At 42.9% G+C, this 14,964-nt stretch overlaps 1 long non-coding RNA gene across 2 annotated transcripts in view; it reads right to left on the reverse strand.

Annotated features, from left to right (window-relative positions):
- The window catches only part of LOC132375177 (uncharacterized), a 252,359-nt gene that overhangs the window by 86,672 nt on the left and 150,723 nt on the right, over positions 1-14,964 (reverse strand). For both annotated transcript variants that reach the window (XR_009505953.1, XR_009505952.1), the window contains one exon: positions 13,373-13,540. This is a non-coding gene — a long non-coding RNA (uncharacterized LOC132375177). The remainder of the gene's footprint in view (positions 1-13,372; positions 13,541-14,964) is intronic.

A 14,964-nucleotide genomic window follows, 5' to 3' on the forward strand; every position in this document is an offset into this window, starting at 1 on the left:
TTCCTCCCTGACATGATAACCGCATGTCACAAACGCGCAGTTCACATTACGACCTTGCTTTCCAAAGACTAGTTGATCCCTTACTGACACCACACAGCAGTCAAAATGGGGGCTACAGGAAACTGAAAAACGTCTATTCTATGGCTCCTCAAAAGCTTGTCAATTCAGCCTATTTGCCATAATGCCTACTTTTTTGTTGTTAATATATTTAACAGATATTTGCTGTGTCCATCCTTGCAACAGACGGTGGAGGCACTGGGGGCACCATGGAGTCAATAGGTAAAGGGGAAGACAGGAGTGGGAGGGTGACCTGACATCTAAAATGGAAGCCCACAGGATCCTTAGATAAACTCTTCTTTGGCAGTTCTTTAGGAGTGTTCCCTTGAACTTTGTGGCCGCAAACTGTGCTTGCAACATTTCGGACAGGATGTGCCAAGTTCATGTTCTGTCTTTCCTGAGAGGCAGGTAGGAGCAGCTCCCGGATACAAGCAGAGACCTTTACCCAAGATGCAACAGTTGGTTCATTCATTAATGAAAGATATGGCATCCACAGTAGCACTGATCTAGACTAGTCTGGTAAGAAAACTAGGAGAAATGGAAAGGTTATGAAGGACCTTTAGGAGCTTCAGAGACTTCACAGTAACGAGAGAAGTTGGAAAGGTACATGAATAATTAATGTGTGATAAAATTAATAGTGCTTAATAGCAAAGTGACATTTCATCCTTACACCTGGTACTAGATGTCATGCTGCGGAGAGAATTAAAATTGTTGGACAAATGCTTTATAAGGGACTTGAGTGGGTGATGCAAGCCTAAGGATGTAGGACCAGGATGTCTGAGAAGGGCAAAAGAAACAGGAAGGAGTTCATGTTTCTCCCAAGGGCAGAAAAGATGAGTGAGAAGAACAGAAAATGGGGAAGGGAGTAGTGAGATCGGGCAAGGGAGCGGTGAGATCGGGCAAGAGCTGGTGGGCCCCAAGAGCCACCTGGCAGAAAGCTGGCTCCAAAGAATTTGAGGAGAGAGAAATTCTAATATTCAATATTAAAGTTGTTTCATGTGAAAGCACGGAATGCAAATCTCTCCACCGTCCCTCTAGAAGACTTTACGCTGCTGGAGTTTTCGTGGAATTCAAGGAGTTTTATATCCAATTACACAGAGAAGCACAGAAAAAATAGGTATGAGAATGGAATCCCTGGAGGCATACAAGGGCAAGGAGATACAATCCTTGCAAAGAATTAGCTGGAATCTTGAGAACCCCCATAGACTCTTTAGCCGTAGAGAGCCAAGCCAATTTTACCTAGATCTTGAGGGGCTGCTGACTTCTAGGTTACTTTCTGCTTTGTTTCATGTGACAATCCTTGCCTTTGGTGGTTAGGTGAAAGGCAAGTTGAGACTATTTCTCAGATCTTTATGGCCACTGGCATTTGGTTCCAGGGGCACCACTGTTGTGCATATATCTGCAGTGTTACGATTGTGTCAACTGGCCTTCCAACAGTCAAAATCTGCAATGGCATCTTTCTGTCTCTGCCGAAAAATAAAAGTTTCTAGTCGAAAACAAAACTTTGCAATTAAAAGTACTGTTAAATCTTAACCAGTGGAAATGGTCAAGTAAATGCTGCATTTTTTTCCCTAGTGTGCCACTGTGTGCAAATAGATGATAAAGACAAATTGATTTACATATGTCCATTTAATCTGACCACAACTTTCAAAGGGAACTTGAAATCAGCAAGTGAAATAAGCCTCAGTTTTCTCATCTACAAAATGAAGTTACCGATGGTGAGATTTGAATTCGATTTGTAGTCTAGTTAATAGCCTTGTATCATTGTCACTTTCCTGGTTTTGATATTGGACTATAGTTATGTAAGATGCCATGAGAAGCTGGGTGAAGGGTACATGGGACCTCTCTGTACTAGTTTTACAACTTCTTGTGAGTCTATAATTATTTGAAAAAGTTTAAAAGCAATGAGAAGAAAACTGTAATTCAAAAAGATGCATGCACCCCAATGTTCACTGCAGCACTATTTACAGTAGCCATCACACAGAAGCAACCTAAGTGTCCGTCGACAGAGGAATGGATAAAGAAGTGGTATATATACATATGGTGGTGTGTGTGCGTGTATATATATATATGGGTTGTGTGTGTATATATATACACACACACACACACACAATGGAATACTACTCAGCCATAAAAAAGAATGAAATAATGCCATTTGCAGCAACATGGATGGACCTAGAGATTATCATACTAAGTGAAGTAAGCCAGATAGAGAAAGACCAATATCATACGATAACGCTTATATGTGGAATCTAAAGAAAATGATAGAAATGAACTTATTTACAAAATACAAATAGACCCACAGAAAACAAACATATGGTTACCAAAGGGGAGGGGCAGGGGCGGGAAAAATTAGGAGCTTGGTGTTAACATACACACACTACTATTAGAAAACAGATAACCAACAAGGACCTACCGCATAGCGCAAGGAACTATACTCAATATTTTGTAAAAACCTATAAGGGAAAAGAATCTGTAAAAGAATATATATATATTTATATATATTAAAGAAAATCCTGTATTCATCCTCAGCTCTCCTTCCTCTCACCCTACACCTGGGAGACCTCCCACTCTCCAGAGAGACCCTCATTACCAAACTGGTTATTTGCATTTGTCAGTGCATAATTCAAGAATAGGCAGAAAGATGTAAGGCTGGGAGGGAGGAAGAGGTAGGACAGTCCTTTATAAGAAAGACTAAGTCCAACTACAGAATTAAAAGCTGGCAGAGAAAGGAGAGATAAGAGAGAAAAATGTATGCAAACTGAAAGCTGAAAATGGGGGGGCTTAGAAAATGAGATACTCCAGAGAACAGGGGATGAGAAGAACGAGGAAGAAGAATATAAAATATATGAGGAATCTTACTTGAGAGCTCCAACTGAGAGATTAGCACTACAGGCTAGAATTCTTTAGGACAATAATTACTCTTGGTTATTTGGAGATCATACCATACAGATACTATCTGAGTCTTACATGAATTTTTCCCCTAAATAATGTATATTCTGTATTTTAACCTCTTCGAGAAAAAAATCTTAACTCACTGTAAATAAGTGCTCTTAAATCTGTGAAAACTATAAGTGAAATTGTGTGTGAATATACTTTTATTGAAAAGTATTCCATAACTTTCCTAAGATTCTGAAAAGATCATTTGATTCCAAAAATATCATGGGAGGTACCATGATATGGAAAGTACCATGACTATGGAAAGATCATCAGAGAAGTCCCACATTCCTCTGGAGAAGACAACCAGAGGGTTATTTTTATAGTAAAGGACTCAGACAATCACAGGCATACAGATCCCTGAAGACTTGTCACAAGCTTAACAGTCACATGTGACACGACATACCTCGCCGATACGTCATAAAAATGTATCCAATCTCTGATGATTAAAAAAGCTGGCCTTAACAGACATTCTATTGTCCCTTTTAATTTTTTTTATTTTTAACATCTTCATTGCAGTATAGTTGTTTTACAGTGTTGTGTTAGTTTCTGCTGTATAACAAAGTGAATCAGCTACATGTACACATGTATCCCCATATCCCCTCCCTCTTGCGTCTCCCTCCCACCCTCCCTATCCCACCCCTCTAGGTGGACACAAAGCACCGAGCTGATCTCCCTGTGCTATGTGGCTGCTTCCCACTAGCTATCTATTTTACATTTGGTAGTGTATATATGTCCATGCCACTCTCTCACTTCATCCCAGCTTACCCTTCCCCCTCCCTGTCTCCTCAAGTCTATTCGTTACTTCTGCATCTTTATTCCTGTCCTGCCCCTAGGTTCTTCAGAAACATTTTTTTTAGATTCCATATATATGTGTTAGCATATGGTATTTGTTTCCTCTTTCTGACTTACTTCACTCTGTATGACAGACTCTAGGTCCATCCACCTCACTACAAATAACTCAATTTCGTTCCTTTTTATGGCTGAGTAATATTCCGTTGTATATATGTGCCACATCTTCTTTATCCATTCATCTGTCGACGGACACTTAGGTTGCTTCCATGTTCTGGCTATTGTAAATAGTGCTGCAATGAACCCTTAATAACAGTTCGTGGTAGCCTCCAAGATTGCAACCAATGATGCTTGCTTTCTGGTTTTCACACCCTTTTGTACTCTCCTTCCACACCACATCAGGGATGGCCTGCGTGACCAACAGAACACAGTAGAAGCTGCTGAGGTTAGGTCCTGAAAGGCACTGTGGATTGCTCACTCTGAAGAAGCTAGCCACTGCGGCAAGAGGGCACTCAGGTCGCCCTGCAGAAGGTCCATGTGGAGAGCAACAGAGGCCTCCCATCAAGAGCCAGCATCGACTCATTAGTCACGCAACTGAGCCAAACTGGAACCAAACCCTCCAGCCCCAGCTGAACCCTCGGATGATGGCAATCCTGGCTGACATCTGACAGCAACCTCACGAGGTGCACAAGCCAGAACTGCACAGGCATGCTGCTCCAGGACACCTGGCCCATGTACCTTGTAAGAGGTAATCAATTATTCTTCTTTAAGCCACTGAATTTTGGTGTAACTTGTTATCCAGTATTTAGCTAGTTAACACATAGGCCAATGTGCAGAGTTGGTGCTCAGCTATCAATTACTAACATTGATATCTGTTGGGCTGTACCCCGCAGGCCTACAAGGCCTACACTTGCCCAGTTTCAAGACCGAAGAAAGAGCCCACAGTCAGCAACAGAAACATCCATGGTTTAATGGATGGGGGGCATCTTACACGTCTGAAGCAAGGTCCTGGAGCAACACCCCACCGCGTGTGGCAGACTGTGGGCAGGACATAGCAGCACTCTTCCCTCCCAAGGGGAAGGGGAGATTGCCAGTTATAAGGGAAACTGACATCAAGTTGACTCATCAGTTACCAGGGAAACTAGCAGAGAGGCATGGCCCTCACTAACCCTTTGATAAGAACCATCACTAGCTGGGACCTGGGGCAAGTATGTAGGAAGGTCAGGCAGGTGAGTTGGGTGTAGGTGAAGCAGGCACTGGTCGAGCAAGGGGTGTACAGAGAGCAAGACAATAGCCATCTTGAGTGGCCTGACTATACGATATTCAATCCAATGTAAACAAAAGGTAACATCTAATCTAGTAAAAACAAAAAAAGTGGGGTGAGTCTACTAATACTGGATAATAATGGTGCCCTAACTTACACACATATAGTAGCACACTTTTATCATTTGCTGATAATCATGTTTATTCTCTTCTAGTTACTGTGGGAAATTGCAATACTTATATTTTCTCTTGATATATTGATATAAGCATAGATAGGTCCCCCTAACTCCTATTACCTCCTTAAAAAAATCCATATCATTTTCACATTACTTGTCTTTATAATAACAAAGGGAATAGCTTATGACAATCCTCAGCTGGACTTAAAAGCAGAACTGAAATTTGGCAGTATCTTTAGTGACATAATAATGAAAATAATCAAATTGTTATTAATACTTGATAGAATGTGTTTAAGTAATAAATTGAAATGAATTCACTGCATACCTTGCTTAACATGACATTCACTACAATCAAAAATTAATAAGCATGAAACCTACAATGTATTTATTCCTGAAAAGAATAAGCATTTATGGCCTCATAAGAACAACTGAATGATCTCAATAGTTACTCCCTCAAACCTACAGCAATTAAAGATGAACCAATGAGGAAGAAATATAAATAACTTAAAAGCATATACACTGAAGAGAAACTCACAAATAATGGATTGTGTAAACTAGATGACTGGTCATTACCAAGGTCTTGCTTGCTAAACAGATAAAATATTACTTACAATATGAGGAATTATAGTCCTTCACTGTTGCAGTACTCTGCTAATGACAAACTGTGTCATTTGGGATATTTCTAGAAGGCAAACTACATATGTCTAGAAGTAAACTAGATCTGGATTTCAATGAGAAGTTCAAGAAAAAAAAACTAAGGTGATTGATGATCTATTATTAATAATCTTTTCAAAAGTCCAATAGCATGGACGATCATGCCTACAGCAAGTGACAGAAAGTAAGTTAAACCTGTTTCGGCAATAATAACAGCAGCAACACACAGTAAGATTTATTAAACACTCACTGTAGTAGATTGAAAAAGTGGCCATAAGTATCCATGGCTCTCCCTCCATTTAGACTTTTTGCAATGGGACTAAAGCTCTCCCCATGTAGGGGTAGAGTCCTACATTCCCCGCTTCCTGGATCTAGGCTGGCTTCATGACTTGCTTTGTTCAATAGAACGCAGCAGAAGAGAGAACGTGCCAGTTCTAGAGGCCTCGCGTGCTCCCATTCTTCCTCTCGGTGCTCTGTTCAGCCACCATGGGGAAAAGGGTGTGAGCGAGGCTGCTGGACCATACTGGACCACTCGCAGGCAAACGGAGCCACCCCGCAAACTGACCACAGACACACGAGTGAGCAGAGCTGAGGTCAGAATCACCACCCAGCAGCACCCAGCCCAAACGGCCAACCCACAGAATTGTGAGCTCAATGAACAGTTGTTTTAAGTCACTAACTTCGGGGTAGTTTGTTATGCACCAAGAATTAACTGATAAGCACTAGGTTTAAGTATCTTACACACATTACTGAATGTCATCCTTGCTACATGCCATGAGGTAGGTAGCAGTATTATTCCCACTTCAGAGGTGAGAACCTGAGGCATAGGACAACAAAGCGAATTCACTGCTTAATGTAACTGGAGTATCCCAAGGGGATGATCTTGCTGAATTCAGGTATGACTGCTCTAGAACTTTAGGTCGTATCACCAGGGCTCTGCTTTCGTTATTCTCCATTTTTTTGGCTCCACTTGTCCCTGCATGGATTTGTTCTCATACAGCTTCTCTCCATGTGGACACAGGCTGGCTCTCTGCAGCCCCAAGTTTACTTGATCCTTACTGCTCATAATCCAAACAAAGGAAGCTCAGACGAAGCCTAGGGAGCCTCTGATTGGCTCGACCTAATCATGTGCCCTATTCAGGGACGAGGGGACGGGCGAAGCCTTGTGATTGACAGTCCCATCGGAACCACCTGGTGGGGATGGGTAGGAGGGGCGTCAGTTCTGGGATGGACAGAGGACTGTTGGGCAGACAGGAACAGTATGTCCTCCACCATGGCTCACAGATCCAGAGAGCAGATTTCAGGACTCCTCAGTGGTGAAGTGACTTGAGAACCTCTGAACTAGAACACCAAGTCCGTCTAGAAGCTGGTGTGCCCTCTAGCGAGCAAAGCTAAGGACCCTGCTCTGCTGGTCCCCTGGCTGCTTTCTTTTTCTACATCTCACCAGGCCACCTCACCAAAGCTCCTCCCCCCTGAATAAGAAAAACATTCTCTGGGGCTTTTTAGTTTTATAGATTTACCTGATGTTTGAAGAAAAGCATTTGCTCCACAGTTAAATTGGAGAGTGGATTGTTTGCTTTACAAAAGGCTTCTCCACTTTACATAGGATTTCCCAGGATAGGACTTTAAACAGCAAGCTCCCCTTAGTGCATTTACACTGTAATTCCATTTGCAAGCTACTGCTTCTCAATACCTCAGATTCAGTGTACTTGATGGGTTGGGCTAGGCAGTTTCTAAGAGCCTTTCCAACTTAAAAATTACATGAGTCTATGGCACATATGGAAAAAAAAAAAAAAGATCAGGATACTGGAACGGAGTGACATGGGTTCTGCCTCTGGCACTGTCGTTGATTTACCAGCAGTGGGATAACTTTTATTAAGTCACTGAACCCCTCTGAGCCTCGGTGCCCTCACCTGTAAGAGGTGTATAAGAATGTCACCCACCTCAAAGGTTTGTTGTGAGGATTAAACGACTGAAGACATATAAAATGCGTAGCACATTGCTAGGAACATATTAGGTATTCTGCTTGCAACTACTGTGACTCGTTTCAATCCATCTGTCCTCTGCAGCAGAGGGATCCACTCAAAATGGAAATTCTATCTTGTCAAACCATTCCACTCAAAATCTCAATGGTTTCCCATGGCTGTAATAAAAACCCAGTTCCTGAGAATGTCCTACTAGGACCAGATGCCTGGCCTCCCCTCTGGCCACCCAGTATTATTACTCACCATGCTCATTCCCAACTTGACACAAACCTCCTGCTATTTCCTATTTTCCCCAAATTACCAAAAATTTTGTTTCTTCTCTTGATCTTGCTTCCCCTGTGAGCCTCAGCCCCATTTCTCCGCTCTCCTTTGCAATAAACCTTCTTGAAAGCTTTGCCCGTGGTCTCTGTCCTCAATTCGTCTCTCCCACTGCCTGCTGGCATCTCCACCCGGATACAAAATATAACCCTCATCTCAGCCTGTCCAGAAATGTACTGCTGGCTTCCTCCTTCCCCAGCCTGCTCTCCCGGGGACTCTCTCTCACATCAGGTGATGGCAACTCCAACCTTCTGATGGCTCAGGATGGAAACCTCACAGAAATGTCTGACTGTTCTCACCCGCCCTCCAAATCCACCAGCTACTCCTGCTGCCTCGCCTTTGGGGTAAAACTGAAAGATAACCGTGCCTCACTGCCTGCGCTGACTCCAAACGGCCCAGGCCGTGACTCTTTCATTGAAATCACGGCGACCGTCTCCTACGACTTTGGCTTCTACCCTTGCCGTCTACCCCTTTATTTCCAGTAGGGTAGTAAGAGAAAACCTTTCAAAACAGAGGTCAGATCATATCCTGACTCTGCTCAAAACCCTCTGCAGACGCCCACTCACGGAGAGCAGAAGCCAAAGCCCAAGAAAAGCTCTAAGACCCTCCACGATCCCCCCAGTGACGTTTCTGGCCTTGTCTCCTGCGGCTCTTCCCCCGTTCACTCTGCTCCAGCCACAATGGCCTCCTCTCTTTCCTGAACCTGCCACGCACACTCCCGCCTTCCTTCGGAACTGGCTCTTCCCTCTGCCCGAAGCACAGTTCAGCCAGGTACCTGGAGAGCTCACTCCCTCACCTGCAGGCCATCACTCAACCATCACCTTCTTCACCTTGGTAACGAGACCCACCTTGATCATTCTGTTCACATGTGGGAGTTGCCCCCAACCTGGAGACGCTGTTCGTTCTCTTTGCTCTCCACTCTTTCCCATGTCACATGTCGCCTTCTAATGTACTATATAACTTAATTATTATGTTTATTCCTCATTGATGACTGCCCCCACCCCCAGCTTTTCAAATATATAAGCTCTTCAAGGACTGGCATCTTTGTCAGTTTTGCTCATGTATCCTAATCAACCAGAAAAATGCATGGCAGGGAATAGATGCCCATTAAGTAGTTAACTAAGTATATGGTCTTGCCATGCTGGTCTTCCATCCTCTCACCACTTGAGGTCGTAGCTCCTATGTCACTTCCTCAGAGAAGCCTTCCCTGATCTCGCTGACCAACCTCCTTAATTATAGACCCAGTGTCTCTCTCCTTCATAGAACTTTCAAGAGATTCAATTTTATATTTGCCTTGTGACTACCCAAGCTCTACTAAAACACGGAAAACTCTGCTTTTACTTACCATCTTATCACTAACACCCAAGAGTATCTGCATATAGTAGGCATTCTATAAATAATTATTTCAGGGGCTTCCCTGGTGGCGCAGTGGTTGAGAATCTGCCTGCCAATGCAGGGGACACGGGTTCGAGCCCTGGTCTGGGAAGATCCCACATGCCGCAGAGCGACTAGGCCCGTGAGCCACAATTGCTGAGCCTGCGCGTCTGGAGCCTGTGCTCCGCAACGGGAGGGGCCGCGATGGTGAGAGGCCCGCGCACCGCGATGAAGAGTGGCCCCCGCTTGCCGCAACTAGAGAAAGCCCTCGCACAGAAACGAAGACCCAACACAGCCATAAATAAATAAATAAATAAATAAATAAATAAATAAATAAATAAATAAATAAATAAATAAATAAAATTTAAAAAAAAATAATTATTTCATAAATGAATATTAGATAGTGATTTATATTACTGTAAGGAGTTAACATTCTTTCACCTACCAATGGCCCCCGAGTACACACACAATTAGCAAGATTAAAATCAACTCCTTTATTTGCCACTTGAATAACTGTTACTTGCCCCCAAATAGACCAGGGTTATCTGCAAGGCTCTTGTAGATACTCTGCTTTCTACATTATGGGACTAAAGGAGAGTACCAAGTGACCTACCTACCTTTTATTCGATTTTACCTCAGTATTATTTGTTTGCATCTGAAGCAGGCCCTTTGATTTCCATCATAAAGACATGCAAACATTTTTATTTTATGTGAGTGACAAACTGAAATTTGCAGATTACACCCCCGAAAATCCATTTTTTAACCTTTCCAATAAGAAGTGTTTTGTTCCTAATCTACTTTATGAGAGATCAATCCAAGATAAAGCACTGTTAGAAAGATTAATACAATAAGTCCATTACGAAGATGATGGTATATTTCTGATCTTCCAATAACTATGTAACTCCCATAATTCCATGCACATAGAATTATGACTAATTGAATCAGGGCTAACATCATCTATCCTGGCTTAGTTGGTCGCATCCGTTATTTAACACAGAAAAGTATTCGTATAATACTCTGCTTACTAAATCTAAATAGAGCTTCCTTCTTAATACACAACAGCCATTTTTGTCTGGGCCTTCAGAACGTTCAGAATGAAGAGACATGGGTTAACTACTTATATATTCCTAGCTTTCTGCTCAGAACATTTACATAGCGTGTCCCTGTTGGGCTGTTCGAGATTGACTGCTGAGCCCTAAATAGACTGGGCCCAGCCGCAGGAATAGATTAGTACACAGTGACCTGACGGAATTTTCCTCTGACGAAGGGCTCCACCTCTCCTTCCCACCCCACTCTTAGCAGACACTATAACTCTTGTGTGTGTCTGAGGCCTTGGTAAATAAAGCAGCGGTAAAGGGGGAGGGCTGGACATCTTACCTTCGCCAGTGACTCTTGAGGGAAAAAGGAGACGCTTTAACAATTTTACTACCAAATACTTTTAAGCATATAAAAATGTATGCAAAATAATAAAATGAACACACTGGCGCCCACCACCAAACTTCGTCCAATCTTACTATATTTCACCTTATATCAAATCCACTAGAAATAGGAAGGAAACATCAGAATGTGGGTGAAGCCCCCTGAGGACCCCATCTATACCATTCATGACCAGCCTTCTTTCTCAGAGGCATTTACTCTGGACCATGTGGTTTACGTGGACATAACGCTTTTATTCTTGTCACTCATAAACTCATTTTTTAGTTTTTTAAAAATTTCCATAATGTTATATTCTGTGTCTCCTTCTGCAAGTTGCACACACGCGCACACAAACACTCTCTCTCTCTCTCTCTGGCTCACAATTTCTGAGATGTATTCATGCTAAACCATGAAAAAATAACATTCTATTTCATTCACTTTAAGCTGCTGAATTGCAATACAGCATTTAAATGCACAGTTGATATACTCATTCTTATGGTCGTGGGTGTTTACGATGTTTCCTTTTTCCCGGTGGGGCAGGGGTGCTGGTGGCAGGAGTGAGGGGAGGGTAAAGAGCTGCTTTTTCTTCCTGGCAATTCAACTCTGTCCCCTGCAAGAGGATCTGGCTAACTTTATGTCAACCTGGCTGAACCACGATGCCTAGATATTTGGTGTAACATTGTTCTGGATGTTTCTGTGAGGGTGTTTTATGGATGAGATGCTTATTTAAATTGGTGGAATGTGAGTAAATCAGACTGCCCTTCATAACGTCAGTGGGCCTCAGTCAATCAGTTGAAGGCCTTAAAAGGAAAAAGACTCAGGTCTCCTGAGAAACAAGGAATTCTGTCAGCTGACCACCTTTGGACATGAAATGCAAGTCTTTTCTGATTCTGCAGACAGCCAGCCTATGCTATAGATGTCTGGCTTACCAAGCCTCCACAAACCCATGGGTCAGTTCCTTAAAATAAATCTCTCTCCTATATATGTACACTTTCTCTCTCTCTCACTCACACACACACACACACAATGCTGTTTCTGTTTCCCTGGAAAACCCTGACTAATACAATGTCAAAATACAACTTGCATTGGTTTTCATTTGTGGGCCTTTGGTCTCTGGAGATAAAGAAACTTACCGCAAAAGGCAAGAGTCTCAAACAGGCAGGGAGCACAAATGAAGGAGACATGTTGCTTAGAGTAGTCTTTTCTAATTCACCAAAATTTGTACTTTCTACCCTGAGCCATGCCTTATCTTCTTTACCTACTGTCTGTACTTTATCAGAAGCTTTGAGATTAATCTCTCTACCCTCAATACACACTCAACTGATGTCTGTTGAATTATTAGGTGGAGAAATGAGTGGTAATTTCCGAGAGCCAAACACAAACCCCGTTAACCAACAAATCCATCAATAAAAGCATATCTTTGGGGGATAATCATATATGTAACACTGTGCTGAGAACTGATGGGTAATGGAGGTTTACAGAAACTTGGAAAAATAATTGCAACGCTGGCATTTAAGGTCAAAAGAAATAAATGCAATCAGAAAATGCTGGATCCAAAGGAGCAATGATGAAAACAGATATAAAACCTGTCATAAGAAAGTAATGATGAAAAGTAAATACGATGGGAGTTAAGTATGAGAAGGAGAGGTAGCATGATAGAATATGAAGAATGCTGGATTGGAGAACTCGAAGTCTGCATTCAAATCATAACACCGTCCCTCACTCTCCCATATAACCCTTGGCCAGACAATTAGCTCTCCATCCTCGGGTGATTCTTGCACAGAATGGCTTTATACCATCCTGTGTTGTGTTCCCCCTCTTGATTACCCATGTATTATCTAATGATAGGTTAGTTATTAAACTAACATCAGGTACTAACTGGTTGATTTTTCTCCTTACCCACTATTCCCCCCAAAACAAAAGCTTGTCAGTAATGCAGACGTCGTAGCATTCAATACTCAAGGGTGCCATCTTTAAAAGAAATTATTGATCTCTGTCAACATCCAGTGACATGACCAAATGTAGGGTGAACCACCCCATCACCTCCTGCATGATTGCACATTTCACATCCTGTTCTGGAAACTCTGAAATCCTGTGACACATCAGATTACTGGAACATGGTCAAGTAAGTGCCAACAAGTTGCTCAAATCAGCAATCCCGTAACAAGATAGGCAGTCAGGTGAAATTATCAAAAGCACAGATGGCACTCAGTTGTGTTTATTGCAGGAGAATTCCTTCTCAAAACAGAGAGGTTGAGTTCTCCTTTATGCTGCCCCCTTGGTGGAAGTGTTTTATGTTTAATCAACCTCACTTTGCCCACATGCCTGAGAAATGCAATTCCCTTTTCAATAGGGAAAATTGGCCCCTGACTGATTTCCATTATATTTATACATACTTACCCTTGCTGAGCATGCATCAGCTGGGTGTCTGCAAAGACAAGTGATGGATGAGGCTCTCCAGGGTAGACAGGAGATGGATTCCTATAGGACAAGCTTCTTCTCTCATCTATCTGCTCGGAAGGTATACCATCTCACAGCCGGCGGTCACAGAAACACAACACAGAGATCCTGAGACACAACAAAATGCTTTCAGAAAGAGAACTGCGAAATGCAAAGTACAGTAAAAGGGGTCAGAGTATTGCATTATAGTCCCAGCTCTGCCACTAGCTCAAGAGGCAACCCTGGGTAAATCACATTAACACTTTGGTAAAATGGGATTCTTTCTGTCTCACCTATCACAGGGAACAAGCAAATGGTGAAAATGATATTAGGAATGCAGCTTTTTTGATAAATATTATCATAAACAGTCCTTGAGGGATAAAAACTCAAGATGCTCCCTAGGGCATCCCCAGTGGGCCCACAGTAGTAGAGCTTTGAGGTCACACACAGGAAGGGCGTTGGAAGCGACCAGCTGGGCTTAAATCTCCCCTCCAACTCTGGCTGTATGTGTGACCTCAGGCAAGTTACTGTAACTCAGCTTTAAACTTCTCTCCCTTACCTACAAAATAATGAACTCCAAAGTTACTGTCAGGTCAGTTCCATAGATGACAGCATTAACACAGCTAGGTTGGTTCTGGTTCTGGACATTCTGTTAATTCTGGACATGCTGATTCCATTTGATACAGTGTTTGTTTAAAAGATTCAAAAGAAGTCAACTCATGGAATGTTAACACGATAAAGCAGAAAGGAGGCAAAGTTCCTTTCTGCACCCCTGGGCCAGCATTCACTGCCAGACTCGCCTTCCTTCTCCTACCATCCCTTCAGTGAGCTCTAAGTGTCATGGGTTTATACAGCACATCTTCCCTCACACTGCCCAACAGAGGAATAAAACTTAGATGCAGGACGCTGTCTTCCAGAATGTGCATCTCATGGGGCCAAGAAGAGGACACCAGGAAATCGAGGGGGAAAACTCTGCTGTGTACATAAATACGCTCAAGATGAAAGAAGTCAGCGATGAGGAAGCAAGAGAAATAGCCGGCTGGAGTACTGATCACTGCGGCTATCTTAGAAATAATCACAGCTGGGACCTCCCTGGTGGCCCAGTGGTTAAGAACCCGCCTACCAATGCAGGGGACACAGGTTCGAGCCCTGGTCCGGGAAGATCCCACATGCCGCGGAACAACTAAGCCTGTGCGCCACAACTACTGAAGCCCACGCGCTCTAGGGCCCGTGTGCCGCAACTAGTGAGCCCACGCGCTGCGACTACTGAAGCCTGTGTGCCTAGAGCCCATTCTCTGCAACAAGAGAAGCCACCGCAATGAGAAGCCCGCGCACCACAAGGAGGAGCAGTCCCCGCTCACCGCAACTAGAGAAAGCCCGCGCACAGCAGTGAAGACCCAACGCAGCCAAAAATAAATAAAATAAAATAAATAAACACTGGGATGCGGGGGCTGATTCTCAACCAAGTGAATCAAGACCCAATGCAGCCAAAGAAACAAAATCACAGCTATGTTTATTGGATCTCTATTGTTCAACATACTTTAATATCTATA

The sequence above is a fragment of the Balaenoptera ricei genome, chromosome 11, assembly GCF_028023285.1.
Source record: "Balaenoptera ricei isolate mBalRic1 chromosome 11, mBalRic1.hap2, whole genome shotgun sequence".
NCBI classification, from domain to species: domain Eukaryota; kingdom Metazoa; phylum Chordata; class Mammalia; order Artiodactyla; family Balaenopteridae; genus Balaenoptera; species Balaenoptera ricei.